The sequence below is a fragment of the Otolemur garnettii genome, unplaced genomic scaffold (assembly GCF_000181295.1).
Source record: "Otolemur garnettii isolate 467f Iridium unplaced genomic scaffold, OtoGar3 scaffold00075, whole genome shotgun sequence".
Lineage (NCBI taxonomy): Eukaryota > Metazoa > Chordata > Mammalia > Primates > Galagidae > Otolemur > Otolemur garnettii.
Genome location: NW_003852470.1, coordinates 4568986 through 4594661, shown reverse-complemented (window position 1 = coordinate 4594661; position 25676 = coordinate 4568986). Strand labels below are relative to the sequence as shown.

General features: G+C 49.0%; 1 pseudogene; it reads right to left on the bottom strand.

Annotated features, from left to right (window-relative positions):
- The window catches only part of LOC100961869, a 34097-nt pseudogene extending 8646 nt beyond the window's left edge, over positions 1–25451 (bottom strand).
- Between the last annotated feature and the right edge of the window lie 225 nt (positions 25452–25676).

Below are 25676 nucleotides of genomic sequence, written 5' to 3'. Positions count from 1 at the left end.
GTGGGGTGTGGGTGTGAACACACAGGACAAGGGTACAGAGGTGTGGTACAAGGGGGTGTGAGCGCACAGGATGCCAGGTGCAGGGGCGTGGGGTGTGGAATGTGGGTGTGAGCACATAGGATGCCAGATGCAGGGGTGTGGGGTGTGGGCATGAGTGCACAGGATGCCAGGTGCAGGGGTGTGGGACGTGGGCGTGAGTGCACAGGATGCCAGGTGCAGGGGTGTGGGACGTGGGCATGAGTGCACAGGACAACTTTTAAAATGGCCTCGTTGGTTGATGACTGTCACTTGTCTGTGCTCACCATGTAGGGGTTTGGGGGGCACCTGCTCTGGGCCCAGGCATGGTGCTAGGCTATGGGATACCCCGACAATGGCCCAAGGGAGGAGAGAGACATGAACACATATCAGCGTGGTGACTGTGGCGGAGGTTCCTGGGAGGGTCCCAGGGAGGCTAGGGAGGAATTGCCCTTCTGTGTCCCATCCTGTAGTGAAGCTCTCTGTGGAGACCTCAATTTGGTTCCGTTTGGGAGGTGATTTTTGAGATGTGGTCCCCTGGTTTCTGGTGAATTAGGTCTGACTTTTAACTCATTTCACCTAACTCACAGTAGTTTTATGTGAATTAATTAGGTAAAGGGCTCCTTAGGGTAGGACCAATCCAAAAAATACGTTTTCCGCTTTCTCTTAAATAATTCAAAGAGCCTATAAAAGACTGGCAGGTTGATCTTTTGAAGAGTTCAGAGGGCCAAAGACCAGATTAAATAATTTGTTTTGTGTAAAAATAACAAAACAAATCTTGACATCCTTTACATTTCCAGTGCATCTTGTTGCGGCAGTCCTTTATGTCCTTCCCATCTGGGCTGACGGGGAAACGGCGAGCAGGGTAGTTAAGCACACTTCCCAAGCCACAAGCTGCAGGAAATGGTTTACAAGGCAATTAGCAATCGCGCCACTGCTTTCAGCCAGGAAGTCCATATTCCCCGAGAAGGCTCCTTGTCCTGGAAAGGCTGCTGAGTCTGAGACCTTACACTGAAGGAAGAGAGGGACCTCCTTTGTTTCCACCCATCCATCTCTGGAGTGCCTCTTCCATGCCTGACCCCCTAGAAGGCCTGAGGGGGACACCTGCTTCCCATCAGGATATGCATTGGAATGGGCTCCAAGGGCCAGCAGGTGGGCTCCTCAGAACTGTAGGTGAAGCCTGGGCTGAGAGTGAACTGGGGCACCCCTGAAGGCTCTCAAGCTACAGTTGGGCCTCAGACATAGATTCTCAGAGGAAGTGATGGGGAAGGTACAGGTGAGGTTCCAAGCCGGTGGTGTCAGCAGGTGGCTGGGGAGAGAACACAGGAGGTGAGCAGTGTGGGGCAATTCTGAAGTCTGGAGCCACAGGCTGGGCAGGGCTTTCTGAGCTTAGAAAGGTGATGGTGGTGGGCTTCTAGTCTCCAACTCAGAATTGTTCCCATGGTTTTCAGGGAGTGATAAAATGAGAGTTGTGTTTAGCAAGAGGACTCTGTGTGCAGTGGGCTGGAGGAAGCCAGCCTGGAGGTGAGGAGACCAGAGGGAAGGTTAGTGACCAGGGCAAGAGACAAGTGGGTGGGGGACAGCGGGAACAGAGAGAGAGAGGTGCACAGTGACATACTGGGGAGGTGGGAGGGTGATGGGGAGCAGAAGTGATACCTGTGTGTGCATTCACTGGGATGGGAGGGCAGGGTCACAGCCTGCATCAAAGTGGGGGTTCCGAGTTCAGTGTGGATACCCCATATTTAAGAGGGCCAGTGATGTGTCAAGCAGGTTGATGTTGTGAGTTGAATTGCTGCTTTCCAAATATTGGCTTAGATTCTAACCCCTGTCACCTGCAATTTTGACCTTATTTGTAGACATTATTGCATGGAGATGAGGTTACACTGGGTTAAGGTGGGTCCCTTATCCAATGACTGGTGTCTTAGTAAAAAAGAGGAGGGAAAGATTAGGACATAGAGACACAGGGGGAATACAGAGGGGACACAGCAGCTGGAAGGCCAAGGGAAGCCAAGGGTTGCTGGCAGCAAGAGGAAGCCAGGAGAGAAGAATCCCACCTTGTGGGCACCTTGATTTCTGACTTCTGGTCCCCAGAACTGTGAGACAATCCATTCCCATTGGTACAAACCACCTGGTTTGTAGTGCTCTGTTACGTCAGCCCTGGACACCAATCCAGATGGATACTTAGAATCAGGGAGGGAAATCTGATGGAGCAGGAGATACAGGTCAGAGAATCATCAAGAGAAGGACTGATCTTGAAGATTATCTTGGAGCAGAAGAATGATGGGGGCACAGCAGGTGGGCAGAGGGAATTGGGGAATCCTTGTCTCTGTGGGAGGGGGAGCCCCTCGACCCCTGTGCCCCAAGTGAACCCCATGATGGGGAGGCCTTGCTCCATGACAGTCTTCTTAGAATTCAACGTGTGTGCAGGTCACCTGGGATCTTGTTGAAGTGCAGATGTGGGCTTGGTGGGCCTGGGGTAGGGATGAGAGTCTGCATTTCCCATAGCCGCCACTGGTGCCTAGACTGTGTGTGGGCGGTGAGGCCTGGAAACATTGCTCTTATGATGAGGAGATCAAGATGTAGTGACCAGAGAGGTGGCCTGGAGGAATCTGTCTTGAAACTGAGGGAGAAGGCATGGTGAGAAGGTGGCCCATGGCTTTCTGGAGGTGGGGAGGGGAAGAAAAGATGGTGCCGATGTCTGTGCAACAGAGAAAGAAGCCCTGGCAGTCTGACCCTGGGAGGGAGGGGTGAGAAGGAGGTGGCAGCACCCAGAACCAAGGCTTTGGTAAACCCCAGAGTGCAAAGCCAAGGGCAGGGAGGGAGGAAGGTGAGGGGATGGCTTTCCAAGACTCGTGGAAGAAAACTCATGGACTGGGTTACTGGGTCCTCCCATGCCTGTGCCCACCTGATAGAAGGAAAGATACCTTGACAGCTCATAAGGCCCTAGACCTTCCAGTGGGGGTCATGTTGCCTGAGATCTGCCCAGGCCACAGGCAGTAGCCAGGAGGGAGCACAGTGCCTAGGGGGGTCAAGCATTGTGGGGGGAGGAGCACCATGCTGGGGGTGGAGCATCATACCCTGGGGGTGGAGCATCATACCCTGGGGGTGGAGCATCATGCCCTGGGGGTGGAGCATCATGCTTGGGGTGGAGCATCATGCTGGGGGTGGAGCATCATGCCCTGGGGGTGGAGCATCATGGGGTGGAGGGGGAGCACCATGCCCAGGGTGACAGGCACTCTTTAGTTGCAGCCCTGTCAAACAATAACTCCCTGGCAGAAATGGCCCGGCTCCCAAACCCATGGTTTATGGCTGAAATGGAAAAGCTCCTGAGCACTATCAATGACATTCTCCCTGCTTATAAAGACATGTAGGTTCTTTTCCAGAAAAAAAAAGGATAAAAAAAAAAAGACTGCTGCCATTTCTCCCCCAAGCCATAAATGATTCAAATGTCAAGCTCGCCTGGGCCTTATGCTACGAGGAGGACGTATTAACTTATCAAAGGAGCGGACGTGTTACAGGCTGCTTGCCTTCCCCCACGACTCCATATTTATGTTTGAAATCTCAGGATATGTTACCTGGGCTTGCCTGTCACCTTCCCTTCCTCCGGGGGAGATTTACTACACAGCCAGCCAACAAGAGAGGGGCAAGGAAGTAAATATAGTGATCTGACAGATTTATTTTGATTTGTTTTATGTGCTTGTGATCTCGCATGCTTTATGTGTGTCTCTGGGTCCGGGTTCTGTTGCTCTTTTCCTGCCTATCTGCCCCTTTTACCAGCAGGTGCAGTAAGTTGCTGGAGGTGTGTGTGGCAAAGAGGAGGAGAGCAGGCAACCTCTAGGCGTCTGGGGTTCGTCAGACACCTTTGTTTTTATGCGTTTCTCCCGCTACTTACTAGTTTTCTTTCGTGTTGCCACCCAGCTCTGGCAGTGTTCCTGGGGAGGAGTCCATTTATTATTCCTTTCTCTGCATTCGGTGATTGTTGTGTTTAAGATGGGAGAGTGTGTGGGTCACAGCCTGGATTTGTGTCTTTCTTCTCGTGTCCTCCCTTCTCTCTCTTCTAACATTCTGGCCCAGGCTGGGCCTTGCTCTGTTCTCTTCTTTATCAAGGGCTGAGGTGGAGGTGGCCCCCTGTGTAATTTCCCTGAATGAAGCCCTGGGTGGGAAGGCTCTGAGGACCAGGCTGGGGCTGGGGAGGGGTGGAAGGGTCTGCTGCAGATCGCAGACCTCAATGCAGAAAGATCGATCCAGAGATGTGGGATGGGGGTGGGGGTGGGGGGGTCACTGAACCTGCTGAAACTCTTTGCCAGAAAGGGAACCAGAGGGAACAAGAAGGGCTAGGACAGAGAATTGCTCCAACGACCTGGAGGCCACCGGCCCATGGCCTGAGAGGCAGCACTTAAGGAAAATTACAGAGCAGGAGATAAGTGGGTGCGGGCTCCTCTCGGGTGACGGATGTCACAGCACATCATTTGCGACTCACTTTAAATGCTTCAGAAAAACTAGCTGACAAGATACTCATCGTGTCTGCAGCAATGTAGCAGAATCACTTAGCTTCACAGTCCCAGGAGAGTCCCAGCATTTCTGTCACCTTAAGCAAAACAGGCTTAAAACAAAACAAAACAAAAGGTCCTTGGCAGGGTGTCTATGGAAATGACTAGAAACAGCTGCTGGGAATCTCGATTTTTCTTTAGTTTTCTTCCCAGGATGCATGTTGCATGGTGCCTTTCAGGAGGAAAGAAATCTTTGAAGGAGCCAGCTTGAAAAACAAGAGTTGAGGGGTCTGCAGGCTGGCCCCCTCCTTGGCCAAGAGGTGTCTAGATAACAAACAGACGGGCCAGCGGGGTTGGAGGTTGGCAGGTTCTGGAAATCGGCACCAAAAGGACTCATTTCAAGCTTCACAAAATTGCAGAAGATGCTGGTGATGTTAAAACCCGCGCAGGTGGGTGGGGTGTCCTGAGGGTGTCGTTACCGGGCCAGTGATGTGAAATGATAATAACTATTATGGGGACATTTATGTTGCAACAAATGAGGGGCCAGGAGTGGGGCGGGAGTGGAACATGGGTTGGGATGGACGCAGAGTCAAACCACAGTGAGCGCAGCCACTCCCAGCGATTTCAACATCAGGCCCATCCTGAGCTCCTTAGATTGCTACTCCCTCAGCTTGAGTCTTCGATATTTCAACTCATTAAAGGAAGTAAATTTTTGAAAAATTCATCTATCCCCAGATTTTCTGCAAACGGTCACTGAGACCATCATGGAGGCTGGATGCCTTCCCCACACCGTCATCCTCTTCAGGAGGATGAACTAGTGTCGGGGTGGTTCCTCCACGCCAGCAACCTCCGGCCTCCCGTGGCTGGACGCTGACAGGGAACCCCAGGTACGAGTGACTGAAGGAAAATGAACAGACTTAATTTTGAAAAGCTCTCAAATGCCTCCAGCCTTCTCTTCAAAATCTTTCAGTGACTGAGTGCTTGGAAACATGCCTGCCTCTGGCTCAAAACTGATGATTAAAAAAGAAAATTAAGTATTCTGTTTAGACCAGGGGGAATACCTGCTTAGAACATCTGCTTGATGGGCAGAAATGAGGTAAAGATGCTGCTGCTGTGGGTTGCACGTGGCAGCCTCGGTGTCCCGGAGATGCCGGGACGCGGTTCTCAGGGGGCAGCCTCACAGGACCCTCTCTGGGCACAGCTCGCAGAGAGGCCCGTGGGAAGAATTCCTGCTCTGTTCCTCAGTCAAGGACCCCAACATGGGCAGATGGCACTGAACCCTGCTGCTTCTGGAAGTTTGGCATTAAGCATTATAATCTTTTAAAATAGGGAGACCAGATTTTAACATCAGTAAGGCGGGGCAACATGGCCGGGGGGCGGGGCAGGGGACAGGGCAGGGCAGGGCCTGACAACAATGCAAACTTTGATCAGCAGTCCTCCATAATCAATTCTCAGCAATTATTTGTTATTATTACAGTTTAACATTATAAAATTAACAAAAATAATATAAAACTCATATTCTGGCGAAATAGCCACATGGCAGCCAAAAACCGTATATTGCCTTCTTGTTCTCCCGCCCGTTCGTGCATTCTTTCCAAAAATCGGGACGTTTTAAAAATGCTGCAGAACACAGGACAAATTGTTGAAAAGTGAGACTGTCCCGCCAAAAGCGGGACATCTGGTCATCCTAATTTAAAAGTAAAAACCAGTCCTCAGCATATACCTTTTAGGAAGATTTTTTTTCTCTCCCATCTTACTGCTTTTGACAAGCTAGCAAGACAAAAGTGGCTGAAAGAATAAACAACATCAGGAATTTTCTAACCTGGAAAATCTCTGAAATCATCAGAGTTTATTTCTAATGCTCAGGTTCTTTTCTCCCCCAACTATATTTTTTACCTGGTTGTCTTTCAAATGGATTTGATGTCCACTGCTATCTTCTCTCTTATCTCGGGTGGGAGCAGGACATAGAGGGGGTTTGGTACAAGGGAAACACATGCTCGTCCTGTCTGCAAATAACTTGTCCATGAATTCGTTTTTATATGTTCTCACTTTTTAAGAAAAAAAAATTCCATTGATTTTTCTATTGTGCAAAGATTCTTTCTCTTCATTAAGTATGCCACATTTCTTTTCTTTTTTTTTTTTTTTTTTGAGACATAGTCTCACTTTGTCACCGTGGGCAGACTGCCATGAAGCTCACAGCAACTTCAAACTTCTGGGTTGGAGTGATCCTCTTGCCTCAGCATCCTGAGTAGCTGGGATTATAGTCATGCCCACCATGCCCAGCTAGTTTCAGTAGAGATGGGGTCTAGCTCTTGCCCAGGCTGGTGTGGAACTCTTGAGCTCAAGCAATCCATCTACCTTGGCCTCCCAGAGTGCTGGGATTACAGGCATGAGCCATCACTCCTGGCCAAAGTATGCCACACTTTGAATAGAGGGTTATAGAAATTATGCTGTGATCCTTGTGTAGGAATCTGAGAATTGGCAACATTTGAGGCATTTTGGTGACGGGAGAACTCTAAGTTGTCCCCTTATTCTCGGGGTTATTAGGTATACAAGCTGGAGCACATGGGTCTGGGGAAAAGCAGATAAGCATCTACACTGAGGCCAGTGCACAGACGGGTCTTCCCTCTCTCCTCTGCTCCCGTGGGCAGTGGCCGGTCCATCCAGGCCGAGCTGGGCAAGGCTTTGGAGTCTTAGGTGAGGCACAGACCATTTGTCTTGGCACTTGTCATGTTGATGGGAGATTCATAGCTCTGCTTGCCAGGTGTGGGCTCAGGAAACTTCCCAGGGCGGAGCCTCCAGCTCCTGAGGGGGCTTCTTCATGCTACCTCAATATTCTGTCTGTTTTCCGTGAGTGTTCAAAAAACATGGCTCCCCCTCTAACAGCAGGTGCTCACAGGAAGTGGGGAGCGAGGACCCGTTCTCTAGCCTTCTTAAGCTGTTGTCTTCTTTCCAGCAAACAATAGGAGACCAGATCCCAGCGAAACATCTGCCATGTTGAACCAGTTACTTAAACTTACTAGGGCTTAGATTTTCATCCAGAAATGGGGCTTAAATAGTAATGTGGCTGTTCCTATCTGGATCATTGTGGCCACCACTCCCTGTAGTCCTCAGACCCAGTAAACAGCATTACAGGGCTCCCTTACTAACTGGTTCCCCCCAGGATGGGAGGGGCTGTTCCCAGCCCTGCTCTGCTCTGCTGGTATCTCTGGCAGTGTCAGTCCCCTCCCATGCCTGCTAGTGACAACATCTTTTCTTCTCTGATGGCTCCCAGCTGTGTCCTCACTGGCTTTTTGGCTTTCTGACTGTAGGACATGGGATTCAGTCTCCCAGATAAAACCCAGACAGAATGTAGCTGCTTTTATTATTAACATTACTTCGCTGATTCTAAATTCTAAGTTTTTTTGCCCAGCTTTGACATAGTATTTGGTGAAACTCAAGAAAAGAAATTGAATTTCCAGAACATACTATTGAGTCATGGGTCAGAGCAACAGGATGGCCCAGGTGTCTGAATGTTGCTATTGTGATTCCAGGTGCCGTGAGGAATAGGGGTCACCCAGGTTTCCACCGCAACTGAGCTGGCCCTGTCCCCTTGGAGGGCTGAGCTCATTTGCCTAAGGAGCTTTCCCATGCCACCCCTCAGCCTGATGTTCCCTTGTGGCTCCCAGAGCCGACTCAGGGGACTGGCCACCCTCACACCTACAGAGAGTCAAGAGGTCTAGACAGACCAGATAGTGCCTGAGACTCCTCAGCTTAGGAAGAAGGGCCTGAGCTAGAGCTGCGCCTCCCCAAACATGTGTGGGTGGCCCTCGCAGGCGCGGTGTCGCTGAGGCTGCCCTGACATCCCTAGCACAGTGCCTCCCCTGAACATGTGTGGGCCTCCCCTGAACATGTGTGAGCAGCCCTCGCAGGCGCGGCACCACCCAGGCTGCCCAGATATCCCCAGCACAGCTCTGTGCTCTGGACTGAGTGTGGTCAGTTCTGAGGCTCAGCTGCTTTCTGGGGACCACTTGGCCCTGGCCCCAGCCTGCAGAGGGAGGCCCTTAGCACCTCCAGTGTGCAGCTGCCCCTGTGCGTGCAGGCTCTATCTGCAAGGCACCTGCCCTCTCCATCTGGGGTGTGGGCCAGGGCCAGGGTCTCATGTACTATCACTGGCAGGGTCTAAGACTCCACAAGAAAGCACAGAGTTTCAGAGGCAGCATTTAAACTTTGTTGGGGAGCGCCCCCACCCCAACATGCATGGGAGAGAATGATACTCAGCGTGTGAGTGAATTTGGCTCATTGCAGGAACAGCAAACTCCATCAGGACTCCAGGCCTTCTGGCGACCTGTTGGGTCTGCTTTCTAATTTCTGGAGACAATAAGTAAAGAGGAATCCCAGTACTTTCAGCTCAGGTGAGCCAGGCATGCTGTCCGTGTCCAGTGACATGGCTCCATTTCCTGTGCCTGTAAGAGAGAAACTGAAGCCAGTAAAGATCTGTCCTTCTGACAATGGCTTGGCTGGGGGCCTCATCATCTCCCATGCAAGCTATTCATTTAAAGCCAAGAAAGGAAACCAAGCTGACTGCCCTCCTGCTCGTTACTGCAGTGCGTCCACTGGTTTACCCTTGGAGGTTCTGTTTTCCAAAGAAAGAGCTCATAAGACTTGACACCCTGTGGATGTGTCACGCTGCCCCCTGCACTTGGGCCTGGGAGGGCCACTGCAGAAAGGTTGCGATGGGGTGGAGAAGCCCACTCTACAGCACCACGTCTACGTGAATGACTGAGGGAAGTCACGCCTGGGCTCTCTGATGCTGTCTGGGTTTGTCTTGTCCCAGGTAACTATTGATTCTATAAATTTTGGCAGGAGAGCGTCTTGTTGAACAGAGAATGCCCAGGCAAGAAGCAGGTAAACACCCTCCCCACCCCAGGGTGGGACCCAGCCAGCAGGGTGCGTCATGCTTTGTGACCTAAGTGTCATATTGCCAATAATTCCTTCTTGTTCAATTCAACTGAAAGAGTTTAGCCTGGAGAGTCTGGAGCAACAGAAAAAAGACCTGAGAAAGGCTGGCACTGTCATGAGTCACTGAGGTCGGCTGCTGAGGTCAGCTACTGAGATTGGCCACTGAGGTTGGCCACTGAGGTCGGCCACTCTTCTAGGCTCTGGGTTTGGGTCTCAAGTCTCCCGGGCAGCCACAGCCCTGGAGGGCAGGGGACATTGTGTGAGGAAGGGTTCCTTATTGCTCAGCCTGTTGCCACCCCCCACCCTCCCACATGGGGGCATGTGTGGACTTAGGACAGGCACTGTGTCAGGGGATGGACACTTGGGCCAAAATTCCTGAGGTCACACTACCTCTGACCTCAAGTTAGGGGCTGGAGGCCACAGGATGTCCTGCTGTCAGCTTCACGATGGTACAACAGCAAAGGTTCCAGTCACCGTTCCTTGGTACGTGGTGATGGAGGACCTCTAAGCCATGCGATCCTGGCCCTTCTCCCCCATCCTCCTCAAGCCACCCAGGACTAGTAAGCAGGTCAGGTCAGCAGGTATCACCTGCACTGCAGGATGCTGCCCACCGAGTGCCAGTGTGCTTCTGAGTAACACTCCCTGCATCTTGGAGGCTGCTGTCCACCCTAACACCTGGAGGCTCCTCCCTGCCCTCTGTCGCCTGGCGGAGGTGGGGTGGGGGTTCCTTGCCTTGTGTCGGTCAGCCTTCTGCGCTGATGGACTTTTACAAATGAGGCTTAAAACTCTTTCTGGTCTTTCCATCTCCTGTTAGTGATTTATTAACAAATGTGGCTGTGGTTCCTACCTCAGAGGAGTATTTTATCTGCCACTTACAAATATAAGGTGTGCAAATACAGCCTGCCATTCAGGCTATATCCACAATCCAATTGAAGTGGTCCCATCATAAATTAAACATGCATCTGTGTAGCCAGTGTCAGCCTTCCCGGTGTCCTGTGGAGCTGCCTCACACCCACTGAAAGCTCCTTTGCAGGGTCTGGTGGGAGTGGGTGCTCAGCCGCCAATCAGCAGGGCATGGGGCTTACTGACATTTTTCTAAAACTCCTCAGCAAGGGACATGTCCATTCCATGACAGCTTGGGCAGCAAATAGCAGCTTGCAAGTCCACTTGTACAGATAGACTAGTTGTCTTGTTTGTCACCTTGTGTTGGTGACAGGGAGAGACGTAGAATCTTAATAGAAGACAGTAATTTTTACCTTGTTACTAAATGGATTTGACCTGGCCTAGTTGCCTTTTTGAAATAGGTCCGTGGAGCAGCAGGCACATTGGAAAGTTTATGCTTTGGGGAGCTGGTGGACAAGCTAGAAGCAGCGAAAGGGCAAGTTACAAAAATAGATAGTGATGACCGCTGGGCGTCAGCTGGCACATGCCACACAGACCCGGTGTCAATTACGGTATCTGGGGCCATGCATTTGTGGGAGGGATGGCACTCAGTGGGGCGGGCTGGGGGATGAGCAATCTGCCCCTGGACTCCGTGTGTCTTCCCTGTTACCAGGGGGTGGGGTTGACACTGTGCCAGATAAAACGCTGTTTCCACCTGGGATAATTACCTGTTATTTCTGGACAATGGGGAGCTGTCAGCGCACCTGCATTATTCTGATCAAGACATGAGTCCCTTGAAGGGGAGCCCTGGTCCAAGAGTCCAAAATGGTCTTCAAATCACATATGTTCTACCTCAAAATGTGTGTCAGCCGAGTGAGACTGAAAACTGCCCTGTGGCGTGGAGACCCAAAGTCCTGTTGACAGCAGTAAACCCACCTAACTGGGGCAGCCAGCTGAGGCTTCTTAAATGAGGGCAAGAGCAAAACTTGCAGTCCAAACGGGCTGGCACTTTGGAGGTTTTTTAATGCAACCTCGAGACACTGAGAGGACACAGCCCATTATAAGTTTGCATCTGTGAGGGAGGAGGACACATTTGCAGCTTAGAAGGGAAATGAATTTGACCATGTCCTGTGTATTAACTCAGAGGGTATAAAATTAAAAGAACAGTGTTTGCGAGGCAATTATGCAGGAAGCTTTAAAAATATGTCTGAAATAATCGTGTGATTAAAAGCAGCTTAGCAAGAAAAAAGGCATATATAAAAAAAGTAAGCAGACATCATTACATTTGCACAGGGGAGGACGGATGGAGGTGGAGGAAGAGTATGTGAGGTGTCCAACGTCGTGGTCCAGTCCTTTTTCTTGGGCAGTGGCCGGCCCCAGGGTGAACCCAGGGAGATGCCGAGAATGCCAAGAGCTGGGGTACCCTAGCTCTTCACATTCTGGAAGTGTCGGAGTGTCAGGTGAGGCTGTTGTAAGTTTATGATTTTGCATTGGACCAGGTTCGTGGCCATCCTGGACAGCTGATTGGGACAACACTGACGTAAATCCACATGTGGAAAGTTGCTATAGACAGTTATGTTTGCAAGTCTGTTTATGAAATGGCGCCCACGGTAGGACCCCACTGTAATGACCTGGCAGTCGACGTGTCTGTCAGTGCACAAGGAGCAAGGATCCCACAGCTGACAGTTTGCACTCCTTAATGATGACACCTCGGATATCCCACCCGAGAGTCCTCCCTCCAGACAGGCTGCCCTCCTCAGGCTCTGACACCCAGCTGCATGGTGTGGGCAGCTGGAGAGTGGATTTGACTCCTCTGTGCCTTGGCCCCTTATTTGGGGATGGTTACAGCTTTTTTTGGGAAATGCCAAGGGTGAAATGAGTCACATAGTGCACAGATACTTGCATATGTATGTACAGTTGTTCTTTGGTATGTGTGTGTAGGGGATAGGCTCTAGGACCACCCGGGGGGTACCCAAGTCCTCCCTGATATAAAACAGGGTAGTATTTGCATATAACTGCACACCTCTGGATGCCTCCTAACACCTGATACAATGTAAATGCCGTGCAAGTAGTGATTACCCTGCATTGTTTAAGGGAAGGATGACAAGAAAAGTCTGTCCATGTGCAATACAGACATAACCATTCTCTTTTCTATTTATTATTGGCTCCATGGATGTGCAGCGCCGATAGTGTGTGTGTGTGTGTGTGTGAGAGAGAGAGAGAGAGCAATGCTGGCTGTATGTTTCTATATGCTCTCCCAGGGCTATATGTAAATATGTGTTTATTATATATGATGCTTATTGTACATATTGTGTATACTTAGTCATGGTGCCCAGCATGCAGCCAGCACACTGCATAGGTTAGCAGTACTGTTATTGTCCTTGGACATTTAACTTCAGATCCTGTCTCCCTGTCCCCAGCCCTAACTCCTGAATTGCTTTCCCAACTCCTCTCGGGGCCCTAGGACACCCTGTGACCTGCCTCCCACCATAGGCTTTCCCCTGGAGCCCCAACTTGCCCTCATACAACCACCCCAGGCCCTTTGCACATGCTGCTTCTGCTGATGCTTGTCACCTCCACTCTGCTCCGTGACAGTTTATCAGAGATATGATCCAAGGATGCCTCCCCCATCTCTCTCTTTTTCCCTTAGTGCAGTGTCCCTGGAGCAGGTGGCCATATGCCCCCATGTCAGTTTACTGTCGAGGTCCCACCTAGAATGTCAGTTGTGAGATGCAGTTTAGCTACTCTTCAGTGTCCCCACAATGTGGACAGTGTCCTGCTCCAGCAGGACCTCAGTAGGGATTTGAGTCTCGAGTGTAGTGTCCTACCAGCACTTACCTCTGGGCAGAAAGGTTTCATAAGTTCTTCATTCATTTTGTTGTATATATCTTACTTTCAAAAACACACAGGGAACTAAGTTGTTTTTTAAAATAGGTTGAAGCGCCGAGTGCAGGGGCACATACTGTGATCCCAGGACTCCTGGAGGCCGAGGCAGGTCAATTGCCTGAGCTCAGGAGTTTGAGACCATTAAGAGTGAGAGACCCTATTTCTAAAAATAGCTGGATGCTGCATATTGTGGCATTCAGGGTGTTCCTGGAAAAGAAATTACCACTGACATTTGGAGCAAATCCATTCATTGTCCTGACTTGTGGAATGGGACACAGCTGAGTGCCATGTGACAGAGAAACACAACATCTTTCTGGCTGATGATAAGATAAGGGTGTGCTGGTGAAGGCTGTAACAGCTTGTCCTAGTGGGTGAGTGCCACAGCTCCCCACTGGTGTGGTGAGGCCTTGGCCACTGCCAGGCCCACCCTGGGGAATGGAAGGAAGCAGACGAGGTGCTGTGTGCACAGGAGAACCTGAGCCCAAAAAGTGCGAGGGAGGAACGTTTAGGACGTAGAGGGACGTCACCGTTGGCAAGGTGGTATTTAAGGCAAGTTGGGGAGAGAAAGAATCAACACAAAGAAAATGGTGGAGATGGCACGTGAGGGGGCATATGGCACGTGAGGGGGCATCTGCTTTAACACGTTTTGCCGTCCTACATGTGCTCTCAGTTTCTCAGAGTGTGGGTGTGCTGTTTTTTGGTTCTTTCTCTCCTCACCTCTCCCATTTTTATCTGCTCTTTTTAATCACTGTGTTCTGGCTTCTTCTGGTTTAATGGCATGGTGTCTGTCACGTGGTGGGCATCTCATTAATAGGACACATTCTTCGGTTCTTATTTAGCAAAAGATGATCCATGACCCACTCTCAGCGTGCAGCTTTGCAGAGCTGGTTTCTGTTCCAGATGACTTGCTGAGTTAGCAGTGTTGGCCGGGCTATTGAACAGTCCTCCCGAGTTCCATATGTACAGCGATGCTAATTAATGAGGAGGACCTTCCGCAGTTCACGCGGAGAGACCATCAAAGTTTCAGCGCTTCTCTCACAAGGACTGGATCTTTCCAAGGCCTCTGTCTTCCATTCCTTCTTTTCTGTGCCGTATTGAGACATCTTTTTTTCCTTCTCACTTGGTTCCCTAATCCACTCACCTTCTAAGCACATAGTGGCTGAAGCTTCCATCTGTCACTCCTTGGGCCTTGATGCATCTACATGAAATGTCCACACCCTGTCCTGAAGCTGCTCTGTGGTTTAATTATCATTAGGCCCATGGAACTTGCCTACAGGAGACTTAAGAATATGTAATTTTTTTTTATCATTAAGAAGTTTAGCCACAATGAGATGCTACTTGGTATCCATGAGAGTGGCTACTATCAAAAAACCAAGCTAGAGAGCACTGAGGAGAAAGTGGAGAATCTGGAACCCTGTGCACCATGGGTAGGAATGAAAAATGGTGTCATCACCATTGACGACAGTATGGTGGTTCCTCAAAATATTAAAAATAGAATTATCATATGATGCAGATATTCTACTTCTGGGTGTATTGTCAAAAGAAGTGAAAACAGGGACCCCAAAAGATACTTAGACACCTATGTTCATGGCAGCCGTATTCATAATATGTAAAAGGTAGAAGAACCCAAGTCTATGTGGATAAACAGAGTACAGTGTCCACACAATGGGATGTCAATTAGCCTTGAAAAGGAAGGAAATTTTGGCACCTGCTACATGGATGAACTCTTATTATCACCCTTATTTAGGTGAAATCAACAAGTCACAAAAGAGCAAATGCCGTGTGATCCCACATACATGAGGTACCTGGTGTAGTCAAGGCCGTGCAGATAGAGAGTAGAATGATGGTTGTCAGGAGAATTAGTGTTAATGGAGGCAGAGTTTCAGTTCTACAAGCTGAGAAAGTCTGGGAGATGGATGGTGGTGTTGGTTGAGCAACATTGTAAATAAACTTAATGCCACTGAGCTGTACCCATAAGATGGTTAAGTTGGTAAAATTTATGTTACGCATATTTTATCACAAGTTTTTTAAAAGCCTGTATGCCTGGAAGAAATTCGAAGAAATACTTTAAATTAATATACGTTAGAATGAACTTAAGAGTGGCAGACCGCCCCCAGCAGATGAAAATTTGTTTCCTACACCAGGGCCTTCCAGGTAATTAATAAAATCTCCCCGACAGTCCTAGTACTGTTGGGGTGACTGAGACAGAACCAAAGGGTTCTTGGCAAGGGTCACGGGATGTCTGAGTTTGTCAGGATCAAATGTCCCTGCCCAGGAAAGTGCTTGGTGCTGGCTGGCAGCCCAGCCTCCTCTGCCAGGAGTCCAGGCCTCGCAGAGATCCATCTTCATTCTGGCACCCGCCGTGATGTGCCCAGCCAGCCTGTGCTTGGTCAGCCCTGGTCAGGAATCCAACCTGGTTCCATTTTCAATTTTGGAAGCGTTGTTGCGGATTAAAAACCGGTCAAATGATGGGAAAGAGTCAGAGTGAACAGCTGCTCTGTCCCCACCATCCTGCCAAGGCCTAAATGAGCCTCCAGGAAGCATCAGAGTGATGAGGGATTGGTGCTGGCAGGAGGGACTGTCGTCCAGGAAGGGCGTGGTGAGTGGGGGCGGGGTGGGGGAGGGAGGGGGCCGTGGGCTTTGGAGGGCCTATCTGTGCAGTGCCAAGGAACACTCATGGGAAGCCAGATCGGTCAAGGTTCTGATTAAATTTTAAGGACTGTTACAACAAACACATATGACAATGTTGCCTACCCTTCATGAGATGGCTGAACTATTCAGTTCCTTTAAAAAAGGACAGAATACTCAAAATGATCAGTCAGTTTTTATAACATGACTATCAGTTACTGTTCTTCACTTCCTTTTTGACTGTTTCTTATGTGTAAAAATTATCCCCACTGGAATAGTTTAAAGAACCCCCAAACACATTGGCACGTAAGTCAAAGGCTAGCCTTCTGGATTATCTTCACTGGACCCGCACCTGCTGCTCTGGGGAGTGTGGTTTTGATTGACAGGTGGTGTGAGTAGCACAAACTGAACTGTCCTTGATTGTCCAGCCCAGGCTTAGCCTATGCACAAATGCCCATGCATCTGTGTCCCTGCTGGGGAGCAGACCTTCGACTCCCCTTAGCTTCAGCAGGGGCTCCCCAGGAGTCTGGTGTGGGATAAGAGCTCCCTTCCTCAGCATCCTCCAATGACCTCTGGGAAACTGGCACCTTCCAAACCTGCATAGAGTTGGATGTGGGCCTCTCTTGCTGGGGGGACCTTTTGCTCTGTGGGTCTCTGAGTGGACAGTCAACAGCAAATACCTCTGGTACTGAGGTCTAGGGAGAGTTTTCATGGTGGTTCATGTTTATTTACTGTTAAAATAATATTCAAGGAAAATTTAGACACTATTTTTCTCCTGTTTTTTCACATAAAGATGTTTATTTTGGGTGTTTCCTTCTATTTTTTAAAATTCATATTTATGCATGGCAGGAAACAATTTTGTAGACATGCTTATTATGTTTTCTTACTTAACATGATAAAATAGTAAAAAATTGTTATGATTTGAGTATACATGTATGATTTAGTATGTAATTTTAGAAAGCTGTGAAAAATTCCATTTACTTGATATACCATATTTAACAGTATCTGCTTTGCTGTCTATTTTAGGCTATTTATCAACTTTTACTTATTTATTTTTTTGAGACAGAGTCTCACTCCGTTGTGTGGCATCATAGCTCACAGCAACCTCAAACTCTTAGTCTCGAGAGATACCCTTGCCTCAGCCTCCTGAGTAGCTGGGACTACAGGCAGCCCTACAGTGCCTGGCTAGTTTTTAGAGATGGGGTCTTGCTCTTGCTCAGGCTGGTCTTGAACTCTTGAGCTCAAGCAGTGCACCTCCCTCTGCCTCCCAGAGTGCTGAGAGTATAGGCGTGAGCAACCGCGCCCTGCCTATTTCTAATCTTTAATTATATGAACATCTGGGGAAAGTATATCTTTGTAAAAGTCATTTTTTTCATTTTTAATTATTTCCTGATGCCAAATATTGTTACTGGTGCCAAGGTGTTCTCTGGTTGCTCTTGACTCTGTTAGCAATAAAAAAGTTTCTCTCTTTCTATGGCCTCATCAGTGGGTTTCAGAACTAACGTTTATTTTCTAGTTGATGTTTATGCATATCGCTTTAGTGAGCACTTTCTCCTTAGGTGGCTGACTGTAGCAGCGGCCCCTGCACCTAGAATTTCCTCTTCCTGCCCTGTCTGCTCTGTCCTGTAAGCATTTATAAATGCTGCATTTGCTACTCTATGCTGTATTCAGCTTTGAGCTAACTCTGGTGGAAAACACAGATGAGATTCTTTCCTTATTGGGTCCAGGTGGAGAGTGAGACGGTCAGCACTTAAGCTAGTTTACCATCATAACAGGTGGAGAGTTGCAGGGAAGAAGGGAGAGTGTGTGACCGCAGGACGTGCCCAGACAGACCTGCTTCAGGTGTGGCTTCTGGGCAGGATCCTCTGAGGGAAGGAGACTTACGGTGGGAGGTAGGCCACGAAGGGGAGCAGAGGGCTCTCAAGAAGGTGTGAGGTACAGGGTGGGACAGGGCAGCATGTCAGAAGCCCCCAGAAAGTGTGATGTGTGAGAGGGGGAGAGGACCAGACAGGGCTGGTGAAGTTGGCGGGGGCCAAGTCATGACCTTGCATTGCAGGTCTCAGGTTGCACTGAGGAGCTGGGTTTGCCTCAAGTGCAGTAGCGAACACAGTGATTTGCCTACATGCATTCTCAGAAGAGGGTGTAGTGGGTAGGGAGGGTGACCTTTATATCTTGACCCAGAACGATTTCCCTGGACCCACTTGGGTGGTTCCTGGGCGACTGGCTGGATTTGAAATCTGGCAAGCTAGGATGCCGTTGACCTAGGCGGTGGTTCTCCACATGACATCTTGGCATTTCATTGCTAGGGCGTGGTCAGCTTCGGACACTTCACAACAAATTGCACGCAAACTTTGAAATGCCTATAAGTGACCACTCTGCTCTCTTGTGTCAGATGCAAGTGACTGATGCAAGTTAGAGTGATTTGCTAATGTGGAAGGACGCCACGAACATCACCTTTGGGAGAGACCTAGGGACGCTTTCTTTGGACTTGAAAAAAATCCTTTCCCCTTCCAGGGAAATCCGCTTAGTGGGTTGCTTGCTGCTTCTGTATCATGACCCACACATCCACATCAGAACTGAAGCTTACCATGACCGAGGACAGCCTCTCGGTCCTTCTGACACTGTGCACTTCTGCCAATGGGCTTTAAAATGACTCATTCTCACGAGTTGTGTTTATAATCTTATACAGTTGGGGGATTGACTGAAAGTGTAGACTGGGCTGGTGAGAAAAATGTCTCCATGAACTGCTCGCTATCCCTGAGCCCTCGCTGGCTACCTGGTGCCTGTCTGCACCGCTTCTCTGAAAAAGGATTGGATGTTTATCGTCATGATTTTGGATGAACACATTGACCAACACCACATTTAGAATCAGTCAGACGTCAAATTTCAATGGACACTTCTATTTCATATAGTCATAGACTCAATTCTCATTTTAAGTATTAAGTTGTTACTGCAGAGTAACACACATACACTGGCGCGTGTAAAGGGTGCCGTCATCTTCAATGCAGAGTCCCGGGAAGTACTTTTCATCTATATAGAACCCCTGGTCAAGCCACAGGCCGTCCCAGAACCCAGGGGTTTTCTTCCTTCCCCCTCTTTTGTGATCCACCTCTCCCCACGGGGCCCACTGTCCCGAGTCCTTTCATCCGAGAGTTTCTCATGTGCCCGACTTTCGCATAAACAGAAGGCGCGGTGTGGACTCTTTTGTGCTCCGCGTCTTCCCTCAACATCATAATTGAGCGTCGGCCTTGTCGTTGCATGTTTCAGTAGCTTGTTCTTTGTTAAATCCCACAATTTGTTTATTCACATTCCTGTGGACGGACACTTGGACTGTTTCCAGGTTGAAGCTGTTACAAAGAGTGCTGCTGTGATTATTCTTGTACGTGTCTTTTTCTTGGACATTTACACTCATTCTTCCTGGATATGCCTCATATGGAATTACTAGGTCATAGGGTGGGGGTGTGTTTAGGTTTAGTAAATCGTGCCAAATTCTTTTTTAAAGTAGTTGTAGTGGCTGTACTAATTTATACACCCACGAGCAGTACATTAATAGCTGTGGTTACTCTGTATTTTTGCTCAGCACTTGGCTTTGACTCACATTTAATTCAATACTGATATGTATGTGAAGTGGACATGGGGGATTTCCAGAGTGACCGGGGGGATAAGATGATAAGTCTTGAGATTGTCCTGGTCCGTTGACTCCCGAGACCTGTAAATCAGGGACAATGGTCAAAGGCTAGGGGTGAGGTCAGCCTGGAAGGCAGTATTGGAAGAGCCTGCAAGTCATTCTCAGAGTAAAGCCAAGGATGAGGCGTTCCCTGAGGATGGTGAAGTGGGGGGTTTTCAGGACCACTTTGGAAACTATAAGATGCCAAAATATACAAGTAAGATATTTGAAGAAATTTTTGTCAACCAGGAATAATTAGACAGGGTGTTAGGTAGAAATAGATTGTATACTTGAATTAGCTAATTTGAGAAGTTAATAAAGGGCCTATTTACAAAAATGTTAAAAGGGGCGGCACCTGTGGCTCAAAGGGGTAGGGCACTGGCCCCATATACTGGAGGTGGTGGGTTTCAACCCAGTCCCCCAGCCAAAAAAAAAAAACCTTAAAAGGAGCAGGAAGTCACAAAGGCTAGTGTGTTGGTCTCTCGCAGTGTGACGACAGGAGGAAGGCACAGTCACTAGACTGGGAAGATGTTGTGTGGTTAGGAACCCCTGAAGTATGGCCTTCAGTTGAGGATGGCCAGCCCGTGAGACCTGGCCTGGAGGGAGCTCAGGATCAACAGGTCCCCACCTCACTCTTGTCCATCCAGTGACTCCAGAGAAATGAGCCCAACCAGAAGTCAAGGGCAGGAGTGGCCATTTGTGCAGACTGATTGAAGTCCATCTCCTTGGACAGAGCCAGGGTGGAGAGAGGGGGCACATGGGGAGGCAGAAGACGTGCAGACGGCACGCTGGCTTTGCCGAGCACTCATCAGTCCTCATTAGGGCTCACGTGAGCCCGTGTGAGCAGCCTGCTTCATAAACCCTGTGCCTGGGCACGACACCAAACTATGGAGTATTTATTTTCTTGTCCATTTGCCTTTCTAAAAAATGATTAGTTAATTTCTGTTCACTCACGGAGAGTCATTCGGACCAGAAAGCACAAACTGATGAAGTCCCTCACGTCTGAGGTCATTAGCAGTTGACAGTGTGTTCCTTCCCTGCAGCGTGAGCTCTGTGCAGGTCAGGACTGGTCCTTACCTGCTTCTGGATTCCCAGGGCTTTAGCCCATTGTGTGGCTTACAGCAGCGGCAAAGGGATTTATCTGCTGAATAAAGGGAAGGAAGCCTAGTATGAACCAGCCTTGAATGGTGAGCACATCACCAATAAATCCATGAAGGAATAAGATGTGTGTAGAGTGACAAACTGTAACAAAAATGCCAAGATGGGGCGGCACCTGTGGCTTAGTGAGTAGGGCGCCGGCCCCATGTGCCGAGGGTGGTGGGTTCAAACCTGGCTGCGGCCAAACTGCAACAACAACAAAAAAGAATAGCTGGGCAGTGTAGTCCCAGCTGCTCAGGTGGCTGAGGCAAGAGAATTTCCTAAGCCCAAGAGCTGGAGTTTGCTGTGAGCTGTGATGCCATGACACTCCCGAGGGTGACAAAGAAAGACTCTGTCTCTAAAAAAAAAAAGCTGAGACAGTTCACATCATTATTTAGAAAACTAAACAATGGCTGTCTTAGAAGTCGCCTATGGAACTTAGACTCCAAAAGTGTGGCCTTGATGTCTTTGTAATGCAGGGGAAACAATAGGCCTAGTTCCTGCTCAGACAGTGGGTTATTTCGTGCCGCTAGTCAAAGCCAATAGTGCTCATGACTGGAGGGCTCCGGAGGGCCTCTTAGTTTGGCTGTGTGAGCCATGCACAAATTTGTGGTGATGCTGACTTTGGGCCGCGTACGTGTGCTTTGCCTACACCAGCCACTCTGGTCACTGTGTCTGAGGAGGGGGCAGTGTGCCCAGTGCCTTCATTATGATTTCCATGTGTTGTGCTGTGAATTCTCTCTCTACCTCTGTGTGACCTGAAACCAACCACCGCACACCTCCCACCTGTCCCTCTCCCTTCCTGGAAGTTCCTTGCCTTCTTTCTGGTCCCCGTGTCTCAATCTCTTCCCTAGGTGATACACCTGCCAAACCCTCAGCCATGGAGTTGGGTGAGACCTGTGTGAAGGCTCACCTGGGCCGCACACCCACCCCTTGGAGGCAGTAATTAGCTGAGAGGCAGGCTGGTGACTCACCTCAGGCTAATGGGACAACGGAACTTGCTTGTGGGACCCTGCTGAGGTACTGGCAGAGGCCAGGGTGCCCGTCTTCTGGGGACATGGTCCTAGCAGGCCAAAGATGCTGTGGGGGGAAGCTGAGAGCCAGGCCAGAAAGGAGGGCTGAGCAGGGCGTCCTAGCGGCCTCAGCTAAGCCCTGGTCCAGGAGCCCGAACGCCCCTGCACTTTGTGGCTGCAGCACATGCTGGTCATGATTCCTCGGCTTTTGTGTTGCGTGCTCCGTTGTATGCAACCAGAGGAGTTCTACTTTGCCGAGGCACTTGAGGGCTAGAGAGATGCTCTGTCATCTCTGCATTCTCCCCCATTTCTCGTATGTCATGATCTAAGTTAAACACTGATTATGAAGCAGATGAGCTTGTTTGTGGCCACACATGAGAGTAAAGACAGCTGGAGGGAGGCCACGGTGACATCACGTGACACTGTGACCACCTGACACCACCCTCTCATGTAGGAGTCTGGCTTTAAATAGCACCATGTACACTGAACACAGGACAGGTGAAACCAGGGCAACCGTGAGGCCACCGGTGGTCAGCTGAGTACAGCCGGAGAGCAAGGCTCACATCCTCTGCAACCTCCTTTAGTTCTTTTGACAGAAAATGAACAATGACCTTATCTTCAAGCTTTAAGAATTCAAGTTAAATATGACACATGCCAAGGGCAGGACACAGGTGGAGGAAAGGAGGAAAAGGCCCTCGTCCAGCAGCACAGTCTGGGAGAGCGGGAGACGGTGTCTTGAGTTGATTGCTCTCTGCGGGGCTGAGTGTATGTCATTTTGTTTATGGGTTTTTTTGTTATTGTTTCTTTCCTGTGGTTTATTTTGCTGGAGGCGTTAATACAGTTTTACTTTTCCCCTTCTTGACTCCAAAGACGTCCCTGGGGATGAAGAGACCTCCTTGGTGAGCCACGGCTTTTTGGGTGACAGGGAAGTCATCACCGCATGAGCGAGGGTGGGGACTGCCGGTACACTCAGCTGACCGCCTCATTGCCACTCCGTCTGGGTTGCTGAGGTGTGGACAGTCCAGCCTCCTAGCGGAAACAGCCTCATCTCTCTGGGAGCTTTGCTGTGTAATGATCAGCTGCCTTTCGACTGGGCCAGGCTGCAGGGAACGCACCATTCTCCTACTGTTCCTCCTCGTTGTGGTGGGGACATGCGAAAGGACTTGCCTTTGGTGTGTTAGAGGCACAGTACCAACGTCTGACTTTCTTTCTGGCAGCCACAGTCTTCCCAAACCTCAATGCCAGGGAGATGATCTTAGGAGTTCGTGCTGGAGCCTGGCTGGGCCGCACATTCCCTGTCTGTCAGGCACGGCCATTTCCACATCAGAAGGTTACTGAGGGTCCTTAACACTCCAGGAATGAAGAGAAGGGAGGTTTATTTTTAAAGCAGAGAGAAAGTTAGAAAGTAATCAGTACGCACCAATTAAGAGTAATAATGATAGTAAAAACACTTGGAATGGGTGCCTAGTATGAGAATCGATTTGCGTTCCTCTCCCAACTTCTCGGGTATGGCTGCTGTCTTTCAGGTTGTCACGCGTCCACTGTAAGATGTGACAGTGATGGCCTGTTTTGAAGTATTTAATTACTGGCATTGTTTATTGAGAGAATTTTATGGCCTCGCTTAGGCATCTAATTTCACACAGCATCTGCTATCGAGGACACTGAGTTAAGTATTTGGAAAAGACAGAAGAAAGTAAATGGAGAAAATAAAAGTATATATAATTCATTGCTATGGAAGCACAAAAGAGATTCGTCTGGACAGTCAACACCTTAGATGCTGTCGTACCAGCAATCAAACGTGTGCCGTGTTTTGCCAAGTATCCTGGGCCGTCACATCTGCCGTCACCACCTGTGATCATTTTCTTCCTCTTTTGCACTAAATTATCAATTACAAGGTTCTGGTTTTCTCTGCTTACTCATTTATTGCTGGCTCAAGACCTTGCTTCCGATAGTGCCAGAATGAAGAAGGCTCAAGATATCCTTCCTCAGAGGTCAGGGCAGACAACTCGTGGGTCACCAGTGGATCTAAGAGCTGATATGGTCATTGACCGTGCGTGTGAATGTCTGCTTTGAAAATGTGTTAAAGGTGTAAAAACTCAAAGAGCTCAGTGCTGCTGCAGTTTTGAGGCTGAGCCAGGCTCTCTCTGGGCTATCCCTGGAAATGGTAAGTTGTCACAAACTTTCTAGAGAGCAACTTGGCACATGCATCTCTTTATCATTTAACCTGGTATTTCCTACAGTTCAGGTGTCCTCAAACTATGGCCCGCCGGCCACATGCAGCCCGCCTAGGACATTTATCCCACCCGCCGGGTGTTTTTGCCACTGCTGCCTGTCCCTGCTTAGCAGCCGACTCATCCCAGGCCCGCAGTCCGGCCCTCCAACGGTCTGAGGGACAGTGAACTGGCCCCCTGTTTAAGAAGTTTGAGGACCCCTGTCTACACTGTGAGGCTATCCTAAGAAAATGGTCAGCATCTGACATATCCTAGCAGCTCAGATGTGGTAGGCTGAAGTTGTAAAGGAGGATTTGCACACAGGGATTCATTATGGCATTAACTGAATGCATAATGAAATGCCCCCATCAAACAAAACCATGGAAATGTTCAGGAAAAGGGAACCACTAAATTATAACAATAACAGAGCATTATGTGATCAAGACTGATGTTTACTGAGTTGGTAATGTGATAATAACACTGCTAAAATGTTCAGTGAAAAAAAAAGGAATATAAAACTACGTACGTTATGACCTTAACACAGATGCCTGTAAGAGAAGAGTGGTAAAATGACGGGTGATTTAAAACCTATTCTTGATATCTATTTTTGCAAATAGATAACATTTTTTATAATGAAAATATGTTATAAAGGTGTGTGTTAATGACATAAACTTACTTTAAATATACACAAAGAAGTAATATTCTTCAGAAAGATTCTATTACCCTGGACAATATATAAAAATACCATTTCCTCTCTATTATTTTCATACTTACCCCCCCTTATTAACAAATGCTGGGATTTCTTCAGCATCTTTTCTAAAGAGAAGGCAGGCACCTTCTCTGATGGTCCTTGGGGTACACATGTGGCCTTAGGTAAGACAAATATGAAACATGGGGCACCCTGAGTATCTTTTTTTTAATAGACAGGTTCTCTCTCTGTCTCCCAGGTTGGAGTGTGGTGGCATCATCACAGGTCACTACAACTTCAAACTCCTGGACTCAAGTGATCCTCCTGCCTCAGCTGGGTCTACAGGCACACACCCTGATGCTCTGGCATGTGGATAAGTTTTTCTATTTTTTGTAGAGATAGGGTCTTGCTTTTGCTCAGGCTGGTCTCAAACTCCTGGCCTCAAGGGATCATCCTGTTTTGACCATCCAGAGTGTTAGGGTTACGGGTATGAGCCGCCACACCTGGTCCGTATTTTAGTGGTACACAGTGGGGTTGCACATATGCTCCAGGTCTGGTTGGTATAGCAGTGCTGTTTAAAGACACCCTTGGTATAAGATAACGCAGGACTGAGGAGACCTCTGATGTAGAGTGTGTTTCACTCTAGATCTGAGATGCTGAACATGTGATCTGTGGATGTCGCCTGGAAGCTTTTGCTGAATGTAGGTAACAGCCAGACGCACTGGATCTGAATCTGGGGACAAGAAGATCCCCAGCTGGGTCCTGGACACATGCAATCTTCAGAAGTGCTGCTACAGGAGGCACCTTGGGAAAACTGATGATGGGATTTGGAACCCTGGGGAGAGTTCACACACTCACCGGCACCCCTTTTACGAAGGAGAATTTGGTGGTCATGGTGACTGAGTTCCCATTGGTGGCCGGGAATAGACTTTACCTAATATTTGTTACCTGCACCAGTCCTGTTGGGTTGATGTTAAATCAGAGCTTATCTTTTCAGCGATGGAGAAGTGGGGTGGAGACCAGGGGGAGGCCTAGCGCCTGATGCCAAGCCATCCGGGTGACCCCTTCAGCAGCGTGTGGCTCTAGAAGCCAGGGCAGCAGGGGTGAGCCCCTCAGAGG